Raw genomic sequence first — 16,374 nt, forward strand, 5'->3', positions numbered from 1 at the left:
TAAGGGGGGTACAATTGGAATTTGCAGACAATATCAAACTGGGAGAACATTTTAATAAAGACTCAAGGTACAGAATGATCTTAACAAATTTGGATATGTGCCCTATTTAACAGATCCAACTTTAACAGATTAACAGAGTTGGAAGGAACCTTGTTGGTTATCTAGTCCAACCACACACCCGCTCAAGCAGGAGACCCTACATCATTTCTGACAGATGACAGTCCAGTTTCTTCTTAAAAGCTTCCAGTGATGAAGCTCCCACAACTTCTGAAGGCAAGCTATTCCATTGATTGATTGCTCTGTCAGAAAATTTCTCCTTATTTCCAGGTTGAATCTCTCCTTGTTCAGTTTCCATCCATTCTTCCATGTCTGGCCTATAGGTGCTTTGGAAAATAGCTTGATCCCCTCCTCTCTGTGACATCCTCTCAAATATTGGAACACTGCTATCATGTCTCCCCTGGTCCTTCTCTTCATTAGACTACCCATGCCCAGTTCCTGCAACCGTTCATCATATGTTTTAGCCTCCAGTCCCCTAATCATATTGGTTGCTCTTTTCTGGACTTTTTCTAGAGTCTCAACATCTTTTTTATAGTGTGGTGACCAAAACTGGATGCAATATTCTAGGTGTGGTCTTACTAAGGCTTTATACACTGATATTAATACCTCACTTAATCTTGATTGTATCCCTCTGTTAATGCAAATGCATTGGCTTTTTTGGCTGCTGCTGCAAACTGTTAGCTCATATTTAATTGGTTGTCCATTAAGATTCCAAAATCCCTCTCAGTTACTGCTATTAAACCTGCTTTCACCCAGTCTATATGTGTATTTTTGGTTTTTCTTGCCTAAGACTACTTTTCTCTACATTGAATTTCATTTTGTTAGATAGGGCCCAGTGTTCAAGTCTGTTAAAATCCATCTGAATCTTAAGCCTATCATCTAGGGCAGGTGTGTCAAACTCAATTCCATTGAGGGCTGCATCAGGACTGTGGTTGACCTCAAGGGGCTGGGCGGGTGGGCATGGTCAACTGGGTGGATGGGCATGTCCAGCTTGACGCCACTCCCCAAATTGCCAGGATGTTACCTCTTCGCACTGGGTAGACTGGGTTGAAGTCACACTGGCCCAATGTTTCATCTTTACATTGGATAGACAGGACCAAAGAGACACAGGCCGGCCCCTTACATTTCCTAGGATGGCCCCATGCAGCCTGCAGGCCTTGTGTTTGATACCCCTGATCTAGGGTGTTAGCTACTCCTACCAGCTTAGTATCATCCACAAATTTGGTAAGTTCCCCTTCTATTCCCTCATCTAAGTTGTTTATGAAGATATTGAAGAGTATTGGGCCTAAGATAGAACCTTGTGGTACTCCACTATATGTAGATATAATACATTAAGGACTACTCATTGAGTACGGTTTTTCAGCCAGTTACAAATCCATCTAATGGTGATGCTATCTATCCCACTTTTCTTTTAGCTTACCAAGATGTAGGTTGTGGTCTACTTTGTAAAATGCCTTGCTGAAATCTATTATGTTTTCGTTGGTCTACTAATCTAGTCACTATTTTGAAGAATGAAATAATATTGGTTTGGCATGATTTGTTTTTAATGAAGTCATGCTGACTTCTAGTTATTACTTTACTCATTTCCAGATGTTGGCAGATCTGTGTTTTTATTATCTTTTCCAGTATCTTCCCAGGATTGATGTTAGGCTGATTGGTCTGCAGTTTCCTGGGTCTGTTTTTCCCCCTTTTTTGAAGAAGGGAACCACATCAGCTCTTTTCCAGTCCTCTGGTAGTTCCTTGGTGCTCCAGGATATTGAACAAAATGAATGCCATTCAGTGGTGAGAAAAGCAAGACTGCACACTTAGACAAGAAAAAACAAATTCACAGGCATAGAAATGTGGTACCTTGCTCAACAGCAGTGACTATGAGAAGTATCTAGGTGTCTTAGTGGACAACTACTTAAGTATGAGCCAGCAGTGCGCTGTGGCTACCAAAAAAGTCAAAGCAGTCCTAAGCTGCATCAACAGAGGGAGGGATAGAGATCGAGGGCAGGGCTGACGTCACGGCGATACAGTGTACTTTCCATAGGGCTCTATGGAAGTTTACCGAAATTCCTTCTGCCAGAGAGTCTTGGGGGACCTAAGCAACTATGGAGGGTTAGTGAAGAAAAGAGGACACTCCGTAGATCACAAGGAGATTGTGAACTTCTTGTTTGATCCAGAGGAAAGCTCTCAAACTGGCAAGAAGAAAAAGTCAGCCATTGCATGCCTTACCCAGGCTGAGACAGCCTGACCGGAGAAGAATGAGTGAAGACTGAGTGGTGACTGGGTGAGCCAGTGGCGACTGGCTGAGAATTTTCCAACTTCTGTTGAGGAATTTGCCCCTTTTAAAACTAGTTTGAGTGACAGTTGGACTGTAAAAGAAGGGGGTGGATTTGTTTATCTTCCACCCCCTGAGAATAGCGATGAATAAACACAAAGCTGAAACAGATCTGGAGAAGAATTGTTTGAACTGTTTTAGAGAGAAATAAGTGTTAAAAGAGGAAATCCAGACTGGTTATTCTAAGGATAATATTAATTGGATTAAGTGGATTTCATTGAACTAAAACTTTTTTGGGGGGAATATAAAACTCGGAAACTCCTAAAGGAAAAAGATTTGGTGTATGTTAAAGGAAGTTAAAGGAGAGGAGCAGAAGAGAAATGCCGAGCAAGTCAACGCCTATTTATTTATTTATTTATTTATTCATAGACACCATGTTGCAGAACAAAAGATTAAATACTTTTCAATCAGAAATGAAAACTATGTTTCAACTACTGCAAGAAGCCATGGCCAAGAATCATGATGATTTGGCAGATAGGATGCAAAAGATGGAACAAAAGACGGAAAATAAAACAGGTAACATCCAGCAAATAATCACTAAAAATGAACAATGGATTCAGAAAATGGAAGAGAAGACAGAGCAAACAGATAAAAAAAGTAGAAGAGATGAATTACAGACTGACTAAGGTAGATAATGAGCTTGAGCAATCCATAATTATGCTGGAGATGGATAGAACTGAATACTTCCTGAGATTTTAGAATATTGAGGAGGAAAAAGGGGAAGATCTTGCTGAAAAAAATGGCAGAATTGTTGGCAGATGCGTTGGAAAAGGGCAAACAGTAAGTCCTCTCTGGGATTGATGAAATATTTAGAATATACACAAGCTATGTGGAAGGAACAAACTTCCCAGAGAAGTACATGTGAAATTTTTAAAGAAGGCAATAAGAAAGGAAATACTTCAAAGAGCAAGAGATGCATCATTGAAATACAAAGGGAGAGAAACAGGAGTCTTGAAACAAATACCCAGAAGAGTAAGAGATACAAGGAAACAGTAGCAATTTCTGACAAGACAACGAATAAAATATAATGTAAACTTTAGATGGCTAATACCTGAGGGAATATTGGTGACCTGGATGGAAAAAAGACATAGATACAATAGACAAAGCAGAACAATTCTATTATCAGCACTTTGCAGCATATGAGGAAGAAGAGAAAAGGGAGGAAATAGATGGCAAAAAACAAGAGGAAGCGATAGCAGAGGGAAGCATACAACATGAAGAAACCAAAACAGAGCAAAAAGAGAGAAGGGAACAAGAAGGAGCAAGACAGAAAGAAGGGAGACAAATAAATCAACTAGAACAACAAAACCTATTTATAAATAAAGTATGGAAGAAGAAACAAAACTGTTACAACATTAATGGACTGAATTCATCTATGAAAAGAAAAATAATTTTTAATAAACTAGAAAAATTAAAACTAGATTTAATCTGTCTCCAAGAGATTCACATTAAAAAACAATACAGTATTTTTCTCCTATTAAAAATACTTTTAATAGGAGTTTATGCACCAAATCAACAACAAGAAAAATTTTATAAGTTTTTACATAAAAGAATAACATCTTGGGATTATAAAACTTATATATTAATGGGTGATTGGAATGGAGTGATGGATACCCAGAAAGATAAAAGAAGTCTTAGAAATATTTCCAATCGTGTAAAACTGCCAAAGGCATTCTTTGATTTGATGGAAGATTTAGAATTGAGAGATGTATGGCGAGAACGCAATGAAAAAGAGAGAGATTTTACATTTTTTTCTGACAGACATCAATCTTTTTCTAGGATTGATTTCATTTTAATTACTAATGATTTGTTTTTCAGAGTGAAGAAGACAAAATTTGTTCTAGAACCTTGTCTGATCATAGCCCGGTATGGATTGAGTTAGATCGGGAAAAAGAGGCCAGGAGGTCGTGGAGGATGAATGAGAATTTGTTTAAATATGAACAAAATGTAAATGAATGTAAAACTCTAATGAAGGAATTTTTTTCTTTGAACATGGATAAAGGGACACCTATAGAGATAGTTTGGGACACCAGTAAAGCTTATATGAGGGGAATTTTATTAGAGATGAATAATAAATATAGAAATAGACTGCACAAAAGGCGAAAAGAACTAGAAGAGGAAATTAAAAGGAAGGAGCAGTTATTGGTAGGCAATCCAGGAGATAGTAAAACAAAAGAGTCAATAAATATATTAAGAGGTCAATTTAATATGTTAATGGCAGATCAGGTGGCAACTAATTTACAATATGTAAGACATAATTTGTTTAATAATTCTAATAAACCTGGAAGGTGGTTAGTATATTTATTAAGAAAGAAACAGAAACGACGTATAATTGATAAAATAGAATATAGAGGTAAGGAAGTATATCAGCAAAATTTGATTAAAAAAGCTTTTTTAGAATATTATACTAAGTTATATTCTAGAGATGTGATTAGTGATAAAGATATAGATAGATATTTACAGGACCACGGTATTTTAGAAATTACAGTAGATCAAAGGGAAGAGTTGAATCAATTAATTTCTTCAGAGGAAATAGTGTTTGCAATTAAGCAGCTTAAAGCGAATAAAGCACCAGGTACAGATGGCTTGACAACTACTTATTATAAAAATTTACAAAATGAGATGATTGTACCACTTAAGGAGTTATTTAACAGAATACAAAGGGGAGGAGAAGCTCCTCCTTCATGGAGGACAGCTTTTATTTCATTAATACCTAAAGAAGATCGAGATGGTGTTAAACCAGAGAATTATAGGCCAATATCGCTTTTAAATACTGATTATAAGATATTTGCTAAGATACTAGCGAATAGATTGATGCCACTGATGAATCAATTAATTCATAATGACCAATCAGGATTTATTAAGGGGAGACAGATGAGATATAATATGAGACAAATTGTAAATTTACTTGAATATTTGGAAGGAAACAGCCAGGTTTCAGCAGCATTCCTCTTTTTGGATGCCGAAAAAGCTTTTGATAGATTGGATTGGCAGTTTTTGTTTAAAGTAATAGAAAAAATGCAATTTGGGGATTATTTTATTCAAGCAATTAAGGCTATATATCAAAAGCAAACAGCTCAAATAATAGTAAATGGTGGATTAACAGAATCTTTCAAGATTGAGAAAGGGACTAGACAAGGATGTCCCTTGTCACCATTATTATTCATTCTAACTTTGGAAATATTATTGAGTAAGATACGTGGTTTAGATCGAATAAAAGGAATTAGAATTAAAAATCAAGATTATAAATTAAGAGCGTTTGCAGATGATTTGGTTGTTTCTTTATCTCAACCAATACATTCAGCTGTATATTTGATGGAGACAATTGATCAGTATAGTAAGGTATCTGGGTTTAAAGTGAATCAACAGAAGACAAAATGATAATTAAAAATATGAATACACATCAGAGGAAGAATTAGAAAGAATAACTGGATATGAAGTAGTTAAAAGGTTAAATACTTAGGAGTATACATTACAGCATCGAATGTAAAATTATATAAAACAATTATGAGGTATTGTGGGGAAAAGTAATTAAAGAAATGGAGAAATGGAAGAAGTTACAATTATCATTGTTGGGAAGAGTGGCAGCTATAAAATGAATGTTTTGCCTAGATTTTTATTTTTGTTTCAAATGATTCCAATTTTGAAGAAAGATGCAAATTTACAAGAATGGCAAAAGGATTAATAAATTTGTATGGAAGGGTAAAAACCGAGGATAAAGTTAAAAATAATGCAAGACGTTAGGGAAAGAGGGGTTTAAAATGCCTAATTTGAAATTGTACTATGATGCAGTTGTTTTAACTTTAATTTCTGATTGGATTAATTTAACAGAGGAAAGGATTTTGAATATAGAAGGTTATGGTTTGTTATATGGATGGCGCATATGTAATATATGACAAGAAAATTGATAAGATGTTTAAGAATAATATGGTCAGAAGTGCGTTGTTGAGGATTTGGAAAAAATATCAATATAAGTTAGATGGAAAGATACCAATATGGACCATCCCCAGACATATGATAGAGAATATAAATATATTACAAAAAATGGAAGTTATCACTTACAAAGAGCTTTTGACTATGGAACAAGGGGAATTACAGTCGAAATCTAGGGAGAAATTGAGGATGAAGGAAGAAATTATACATGGTTCCAGTATGGACAATTGCAATCTAGATGGAAAATAGATCAGAAAATTGGTATAAGGCAAAGTGATGATAATCTGGTAAAACAAATAAAAGATCAAGGTCAACAGCATATAAAGAGATTATATAATGTATTGGTTGAAATTGATTCAGAAATGGAGTTGGTTAAAGATTGTATGGTAAAATGGGCACAAAATTTTCAACAACCTATAATGTTAGAAACATGGGAAAAAATTTGGGTGAGGAATGTTAAATTCATAAGCACAAAATTTAAGAGAAAATTTTATAAAATGTTTTATAGATGGCATTTAGATCCTAAAAAACTGTCATGTATGTATCCAAATGTGAAAGCAAAATGTTGGAGATGTGATTGTGAGGATGCTACCTATTATCATATATGGTGGACTTGCAAAAAAGTTAAAGCCTTTTGGATTAAAATATGGTGGATTATGCAGAACATTTTGAAAAAGAAGATCAAGTTTGTTCCACAGTTCTTTTATTAGGAATAATCTCAGATTGCACTGTTATAGAGACAAAACTGATTCTGAATTTAATAACTGCTGCAAGATTATTGATTGCACAATATTGGAAGAAAGAAGACTTACCTACAATTGGAGAATGGATTAGTAAAGTATCAAATTTAGCAGAAATGGCAAAAATTTCTGCCTACTTGAAAGACTGTACACAAGAAAAATATATATTGGAATGGAGGAAGTGGATTGATTATATTCAAAATAAGTATCAGATTAAAATATCAATTAGTTTTTGAGTGAAGTTAGGAATTATTATGTATTAGTTTAAGAAAGAAGGAATTGATAGTGTGATGGTGTGAAATGGAATATGTTTTATGTTATATTTTAGATTATGTTTGTTAGTTACAATACCCTGTATTCTGTTCTGGGAAGTCTCGGGGAAGGAGGCGGGAAGGGAAGACTATAAATTGATTGGTTGCCATTGTACAGGAATAATGGTAGAATTAAACAAGTTGGAATGGTGTAATGTCGGGACTGCTCGGCAAACACTCCCGAAGGAAAGGGTAAGGAAAGAGGAGTAAAGAAGGAAGAAAGTAGGTAGGTAGGTGGGTAGGGAGGAAAGAAGGAAGGGAGAAGAAAGGATAGGAGGAGGAGAAGAAGGAGATAGAGGGTTAGAAAGGATGGTAGTGAGAAGTGGGAAAGAGGAGGGGAAGTAGGAAAGCGAGGAGAAGGTGGTGGGGGAAGTTTAAGAAGGATGAGAAGGGAAGAAAGGATTAAAGGGGGGAGTGGCAGTCGAGCAGCCCTGACTGAGTATAATTTGAGTATAGGACTGATTGTTGGATAAGTGATTGTATTGTACACTGGTCAAATTGTGGGAATTATTATGGAAAAATAAAAAAATTTTGCAAAAAAAAAAACAAAAAAACAATACAGTAAACTATTAGATTACCCCAAAATTGGGAAACTATATTTTTCACTAGCACAGCAAAAGAAAAGGGGAGTGGTTCGACATATTAAAGAAACAATAAAGGCTAGACAAATCTTTGCAGATGAAGATGGGAGAATACTGATGGTGGAGGTAACAACGAATCAAAAATAGATGTTGATAGTGATATATGCACCTAATAATAAACAAGATGAGTTTTATGGAAAACTTCGTAAGAAAATTATAGAATTGGAATATATGTGTGATAGGAGACTTTAATGCAATTGTAGATACAGAACTTGACTACAAGAGGAGTAAAACAGGTAAAAAAGTCAGGAAAACATTCCCTAAAATTTTTTTAAATGATGGAAGAAATAGGAACTCAAGTTTCTCTCATGGAGAGAAACATACCCCAAGAAAAATCAGTATTCATTTTATTCAAATAGGCATAAATCCTGGTCTAGAATAGATATGGTATGGATGTCATCAGAACTGAAAACATATGTATAAGAGATAGAAATAGAACCCAATGTTTGGACAGATCACAATTCGATAAAAGTTGTATGGAAAGGACAAAAAAGAAAATTGAGATGGACATTGAATAAAGCGATATTGCAGGATAAAAAATTTATACAAAATATGGAAAAAGAAATGGAAACAAAATAAGAAAATGCTAGAAGAAAACATAAGTGTCAGGCCTGGAAACCATACTAGGCCTTAGGGTTCCAGACGCTGCCACATTTTTCCCCTGAGGGGAAGAAGGGGGGTTGAGGGGTATGGTAACATTCTTCAAGCGGTCAAGGTCAGATGGTGTTCACATCTGCAGGAGGAGTGGCGGGAAGATATTCGAATGAACTGGGAGAACGTGGGACCATGTGACCAGCAAAGGGGTTAGGGGGGTGGGACTCTTGGGGTTTGTATAACTGGGAAAAGAATCCGGAAGCTCAGTTTTGGAATTTCACTCATTGTGTGCCAGTTTCCTTATGCTAGTAAAGAACTCTGAAAGACAATGGCTTCTGAGTTTTTTTATGCAGAAGAGGTTTTTCTGGAACCTTGACAATAAGATTAGAACCAGAAATTTAGAAAGAACCATAAAAAAAGAAATTAAAAAATCAAATAGACTTAAAACACAAAATGAATCTATTTGAAAAAGATGAACTGGCACAAAAAAATCAAGATTGCAAAATAAAACTTTTTTGAAAATGCAAATAAATCAAGATGGCTGGCATACAAACTGAGGAGGAAAAGAAAAACAATATATTGATTAATAGACAAGAAATGGATTCTTTATTATCAGAATAAAAAAATAAAATAAATAATAATAAAAGAGTATTATGGGAAACTGTATGATCAGGAGAAAATTTTAGAAAATAAAATACAAATATATTTGGAACAATTTGAACTCTTTAAAGTACCTGAATGAGTTAAAGCTATGCTGAATGAACGAATAACCATGATGGAATTACAGAAGCAATTAAGAGAGAAAAGAATAATAAAACACCAGGGCCTGATGGACTACTGGCAGAATTTTATAAACAATTACAAGATATATTAGGCCCAGTGATGTTGAAAGATTAAAATGAAGTTTTGCTAGAAGCGAAAATACCAAATTCATGGATGGAAGCAAATATTACTTCTATACCGAAAGACAACTCAGACTTAACACAGATAAAGAATTACAGACCAATATCTCTACTGAATGATATATATACAAAATATATGCTTTGATAATAGCAGAGAAATTAAAAAGGGTTTTGAATGAATTTATTTATTTATTTATTTAATCACATTTTTATACCGCCCTATCTCCCAAGGGACTCAGGGCGGTTTACAGCCTATTAAAAACACAAATACACAAATATAAATACAAAATAAAACACTAATTAAAAAACTTATTAAATAAGGCCGAATTAAAATTTATAATTAAAATAATAAAACCCCATTAAAACTACATTAAATTAAAATCCTAGCCCAGTCCTGCACAAATAAATAGATGTGTCTTAAGCTTGCGGCGAAAGGTTCGAAGGTCGGGAAGTTGACAGAGTCCCAGGGGAAGTTCATTCCAGAGGGTGGGGGCCCCCACAGAGAAGGCCCTTCCCCTGGGTGTCGCCAGTCGGCACTGCCTGGCGGACGGAACCCCAAGGAGTCCCTCCCTGTGAGAGCGCACGGGTCGGTGGGAGGCAGTCGGTGGCAGCAGACGGTCCCGTAAGTAGCCCGGCCCTAAGCCATGGAGCGCTTTGAAGATGGTTACCAAAACCTTGAAGTGCACCCAGAAAGCCACAGGTAGCCAGTGCAGTCTGCGCAGGAGTGGTGTCACATCTATCACCCGCGCAGCCGCATTCTGGACTAACTGGAGCCTCCGGGTGCTCCTCAAGGGAAGCCCCATGTAGAGAGCATTGCAGTAATCCAGGCGAGATGTCACGAGAGCATGAGTGACTGTGCATAGGGCATCCCGGTCTAGGAAGGGGCGCAACTGGCGAACCAGGCGAACCTGGTAAAAAGCTCTCCTGGAGACGGTCATCAAATGGTCTTCAAAAGACAGCCATCCATCCAGGAGAACACCCAAGTTACGCACCCTTTCCATCGGGGCCAGTGACTCGCCCCCAACAGTCAGCCGTGGCTGCAGCTGACTGTACCGGGGTGCCGGCATCCACAGCCACTCCGTCTTGGAGGGATTCAGCTTGAGCCTGTTTCTCCCCATCCAGACCCGTACGGCTTCCAGACAGCACTTCGACAGCTTCGTTGGGGTGGCCCGGTGTGGAAAAGTACAGCTGAGTATCATCAGCGTACAGTTGATACCTCACACCGAAGCCACTGATGATCTCACCCAGTGGCTTCATATTGATGTTGAACAGGAGGGGCGAGAGAATCGACCCCTGCGGCACCCCACAAGTGAGGTGTCTCGAGGTCAACCTCTGCCCTTCCGTCAACACCGTCTGCGACCGGTCAGAGAGATAGGAGGAGAACCACCGATAAACGGTGCCTCGAACTCCCAATCCCTCCAACCGGTGCAGCAGGATACCATGGTCGATGGTATCAAAAGCCGCTGAGAGGTCTAATAGGACCAAGGCAGAGGAATAACCCCTGTCCCTGGCCCTCCAGAGATCATCAACCAACGCGACCAAAGCCGTCTCCGTGCTGTATCCGGGCCGAAAGCCGGACTGGAACAGGTCTAGATAGACAGTTTCATCCAGGTACTGGGGTAATTGACGTGCCACCACACTCTCTACAACCTTAGCCACAAAGCGAAGGTTGGAGACCGGACGATAATTACCTAAAACAGCTGGGTTCAGGGAAGGCTTCTTGAGGAGAGGTCTCACCACTGCCTCTTTCAAGGCGGCAGTGAAGACCCCCTCCAACAAAGAAGCATTAGTAATCCCCTGGAGCCAGCCTCGTGTCACCTCCTGTGTGGCCAGTACCAACCAGGAGGGGCACGGGTCCAATAAACATGTGGTGGCATTCAACCTCCCCAATAACCTGTCCACGTCCTCGGGAGCCACAGGGTCAAACTCATCCCAAACAGTCTCAACAAGACAGCTCTCTAACCTCTCATCTGGATCCACCCAATTTTGATCCAGACCATCCCGAAGCTGAACGATTTTATCGTATAGATAACAACTAAACTCCTCGGCACGTCCCTGCAACGGGTCATCCCGCTCTCCCTGTTGAAGGAGAGCGCGAGTCACCCAAAACAGGGCGGCCGGGCGGTTATCTGCCGACGCAATGAGGGAGGAGACGTAGCCACGTCTCGCTTCCTTCAATGCCACTAGGTAGGTCCTGGTATATGACCTAACAAGTGTCCGATCAGCCTCCGAACGACTGGATCTCCAGGAACTCTCTAGGTGTCTTCTCCGGCGTTTCATCTCCCTCAGCCCCTCGGAAAACCAAGGATCTGATTGAGACCTTCGCCGGGTCAGAGGCCGCAAAGGCACGACACGGTCTAGAGCCCCAGCCGCGGCCAGTTCCCAAGCCGCGACTAGTTCTCCAGCCGTGCCGTGGGCCAGACCCTCAGGAAACGGCCCAAGCTCCGTCCGGAACCTCTCCGGGTCCATCAGGCCTGGGACGGAACCAACGTATTGGTCCCGTCTCCCTGCGGTGTTGAGTGGCGGTCAGAAAGTCTAGGCGAAGGAGAGAGTGATCTGACCATGACAAAGGTTCAATGACTAAATCTCTCAAATCCAGATCCTTCAACCACTGTCCAGAGATAAAAATCAAGTCCAGCATGCCACCCCCAATGTGAGTGGGGCCATCGACTACTTGGGTCAGGTCCAAGGCCGTCATGGAAGCCATAAACTCCCAAGCTGCTGTCGATGACATGCCGGTCGATGGCAGGTTAAAGTCCCCCATAACCATAAGTCTGGGGGTCTCAACCACCACTCCAGCAAGCACCTCCAGGAGCTCGGGCAGGGCTGCTGTCACGCAGCAAGGAGCCAGGTACGTGACCAGCAAGCCCATCTGACACCTATGACCCCACCTCACAAAGAGGGATTCACAGCCGGCAATCTGAGGTACAGTGGTCTCCCTCGGCTCTAGACTCTCCTTAATAACAACCGCCACCCCCCCACCCCTACCTTGGGCCCTTGATTGATGGAATGCTCGGAAACCCGGTGGGCACATTTCAACAAGGGGCATGCCCCCTTCTGTGCCCAACCAGGTTTCCGTAACGCCCATAAGGTCCGCAGAACCCCCCTGAATAAGATCACGAACTAGTGGGGCCTTGTTCACCACGGACCGTGCGTTGCACAACATCAGCCGGAGGCCTACATTATACATTTAGATCAAAATGGATTCTTGCCAAAGAGATAGATTAAAAATAACATGAGAATGATTTTAAATACATTGGAGTACTATGAAACACACCCTGGAAAACAAATGGTTTTGATTTTTCTAGATGCACAGAAAGCATTTGACAACATTAATTGGCAATTTATGCTATTGCAATTAAAATATATGGACTTTGGGGAGGGATTTATTAATATGATTAAAGCAATATACTACAAACAATCTGATGGTAAATGAGGACATGACGGAGAACTTTGATATTAAAAAAGGCACCAGACAGAGATGTCCACTTTCCCCTTTGCTATTTATACTGACCAGTTGTGGGTTTCCACTGGTTTGCTCTGGTTCAGGTGAACCGGTAGTGGCGGCAGCGGGAGGCTCCGCTCACCCACTCAGACATCATCACGGACGCTCTGCTCATGCACAGAAGCACCCCGTGTGTGCTCCCGGTTCTGAACCAGTAGCAAAGGTAAGTGGAACTCACTACTGATACTGACTCTGGTAGTCTTAGCCAAAAATATTCAACAAGATGAAGAAATAAAAAGTATGGAAATAAAAAAAGAAAAATATAAGCTACAGGCGTTTGCAGATGACTTGGTTTTTATATTAGAAGACCCATTAGAAACAGTACTGAAGTTAATCAGAAAGATAGAAGAATATGGGAACGTTGCAGGGCTGAAAATAAAGACAAGACAAAGATTTTAGTTAAAAATTTCAGATACACAAAAAAGAATATTGATGGAAAGAACTGATATACAGATAGTTAAAAAAGTAAATAGAATAGAATTCTTTATTGGCCAAGTGTGATTGGATACACAAGGAATTTGTCTTAGGTGTATATAACACTTAATGATAGTCAAGATAAGCTATCAAATCGTACTAAGAAACAAATAAAAACAATATAATTGAAAGATACAAGCAACATGGTTGTAGTAATAAGTGGGAAGAGATAGATACTAGTAAGGAAGAGAAAAAAATAGTAATACAGTCTTAGTAAATTATTTGACAGTGTTGTGGGAATTAGTTGTTAAGCAGAGTAATGGCATTTGGGAAAAAACTGTCCTTGTGTCTAGTTGTGAAGTACCTAGGAATACAATTAACAGCAAAATGTGCAACAATTAAAGAGGACAATTATATGAAACTGATGCAACAAATTAAACTAGATTTGTAGAAATGGAAAAATCTGCAATTGTCATTAACGGGAAGAATAGTTACTATAAAAATGAATATTTTACCAAGACTATTATATTTATTCTAAACAATTCCAATAAAATTGGGGGAAAATATTTTGAAGAACTAAATAAAATACTAACAAGATACATTTGGCTAGGGAAAAAAGCAAGAATAGGTTTGAAAATGTTGCAAGACTCCAAAAAAAGAGGGGTTTTTGCGTCATCAGATTGGGAATTGTACTACCAAGCCTCAATAGGCTTGGGCCGGAATAGCTCAGGCTGTTAAGAAGCCTGTTATTAGAACACAGTAGCCTGCAATTACTGCAGGTTCAAGCCCGGCCCAAGGTTGACTCAGCCTTCCATCCTTTATAAGGTAGGTAAAATGAGGACCCAGATTGTTGGGGGGGCAATAAGTTGACTTTGTAAAAAAATATACAAATAGAATGAGACTATTGCCTTATACACTGTAAGCCGCCCTGAGTCTTCGGAGAAGGGCGGGATATAAATGTAAACAAAAAAAAAATACTTACATGGGTGAAAGAATGGATCAATTTGAGGCATAAAAGTCTATTAACTTTAGAAGGACACAACTTTCAACTAGGTTGGCATGCTTTTTTATGGTATGGGAAGAATAAGATACATAGTTACTTTCAAAGACATTATGTTAGAAATGCACTGTTATCAGTATGGCTTAAAATTAAAGAACAACACTACTTGAAAATACCAGTCTGGCTTTCCACAATGGAAGCATTGATACTTCCTAATGTTATTAATATGGAAAAAATTGTAAGATATAAAGATATTTTGAATGAAAAAGGGGAATTAAAAACCAAGCAGGAACTTAACAGTCAAGGGATGGACACTGCATGGTGGCCATAAATGCAGATATTATTTCGATATGAGAAAGATGCTAAAATGTATGGTTCCAATAAAGAGTTAACAGAATTGGACCAGATATTAACTGGAATGGATGAAAAACTGATAAAGAAAATATATTGTTACTTATTAGGTATTAAACTTGAAAGTGAGTAGGTAAAGGAGACAATGATTGTTTGGGCTAAAAAAATTGGATAAGCAATAGAACTAGACAAATGGCAGAAATTGTGGGATAGAAATGTTAAATTGACTATGTCAACTGCATATAAAGAAAATTTGTATACTATGTTCCACAACTGGCATTTTGCACCAACAAGACTGGCAAAAAATGTATAAGGATAGATCTGCTAAATGTTAGAAATGCAATCAAATACCTGTTTCATATGTGGTGGACATATCCAAAAGCCAAAAAATACTGGACGGAAATGCATACTTCGTTGGAAAAAATAGTAAAACAGCATATAGTCATGAAACCAGAAATATTTTTATTGGGCATTCTGCCGGAAAAATATGACAAAGGGACTATATACTCCCGTATATATACAGACGGGAGGTTGAACAACTAAGCCTTGCGGTGCGACGAGAACAATCTGGAACTGAACCCACTCAAAACCGTAGAAATGGTGGTAGACTTTAGGAGAAACCCTTCCATACTTCCACCTCTCACAATACTAGCAACACAGTATCAACAGTAGAAACCTTCAAATTTCTAGGTTCTACCATATCGCAAGATCTAAAATGGACAGCTAACATCAAAAACGTCATCAAAAAAGCACAACAAAGAATGTTCTTTCTGCGCCAACTCAGAAAGCTCAAACTGCCCAAGGAGCTACTGATCCAGTTCTACAGAGGAATTATTGAGTCTGTCATCTGCACCTCTATAACTGTTTGGTTTGGTTTTGCAACCCAACCAGACAGACACAGACTTCAGAGGATAATTAGAACTGCAGAAAAAACAATTGCTACCAACCTGCCTTCCATTGAGGACCTGTATACTGCATGAATCAGGAAGAGAGCCGTGAAAATATTTACAGACCCCTCACATCTTGGACATAAACTGTTTCAACTCCTACTCTCAAAATGACTCTATAGAGCACTGCACATCAGAACAACTAGACACAAGAACAGTTTTTTCCTGAACGCCATCACTCTGCTAAACAAATAATTCCTTCAACACTGTCAAACTATTTACTAAGTCTGCACTACTATTAATCTTCTCATCCTCTCATCGTTCCCATCACCCATCTCCTTCCACTTATGACTGTAGCTTTGTTGCTTCTATCCTTACGATTTATATTGATATTGTTTCCCGATTGCTTATTTGTATGATATATGACAATCATTAAGTGTTCTACCTTATGATTCTTGATGAACATTTCTTTTATTTACACTGAGAGCATATTCCTTGTGTGTCCAATCACACTTGGCCAATAAAAAATTCTATTCTATTCTACTTGATTTTACATGTATTAACTGCAGCTAGAATTTTTTATGCTCAACAATGTAAGTGTGACGAGATCCCGACAGATGAGAGTGTAATTAAGAAAATATTAGAATGTGCAGAAATGAATAGACTAATTAAGGGCAAAGAAGAAACTGAATACTTTTTGACATGGGACTTATTTT

At 38.6% G+C, this 16,374-nt stretch overlaps 1 protein-coding gene across 7 annotated transcripts in view; it reads right to left on the minus strand.

The window, feature by feature from the left end:
* The window catches only part of UBE2F (ubiquitin conjugating enzyme E2 F (putative)), a 195,252-nt gene that overhangs the window by 170,880 nt on the left and 7,998 nt on the right, over positions 1 to 16,374 (minus strand). The window lies entirely within an intron of this gene.

The sequence above is a fragment of the Ahaetulla prasina genome, chromosome 1 (assembly GCF_028640845.1).
Source record: "Ahaetulla prasina isolate Xishuangbanna chromosome 1, ASM2864084v1, whole genome shotgun sequence".
NCBI classification, from domain to species: domain Eukaryota; kingdom Metazoa; phylum Chordata; class Lepidosauria; order Squamata; family Colubridae; genus Ahaetulla; species Ahaetulla prasina.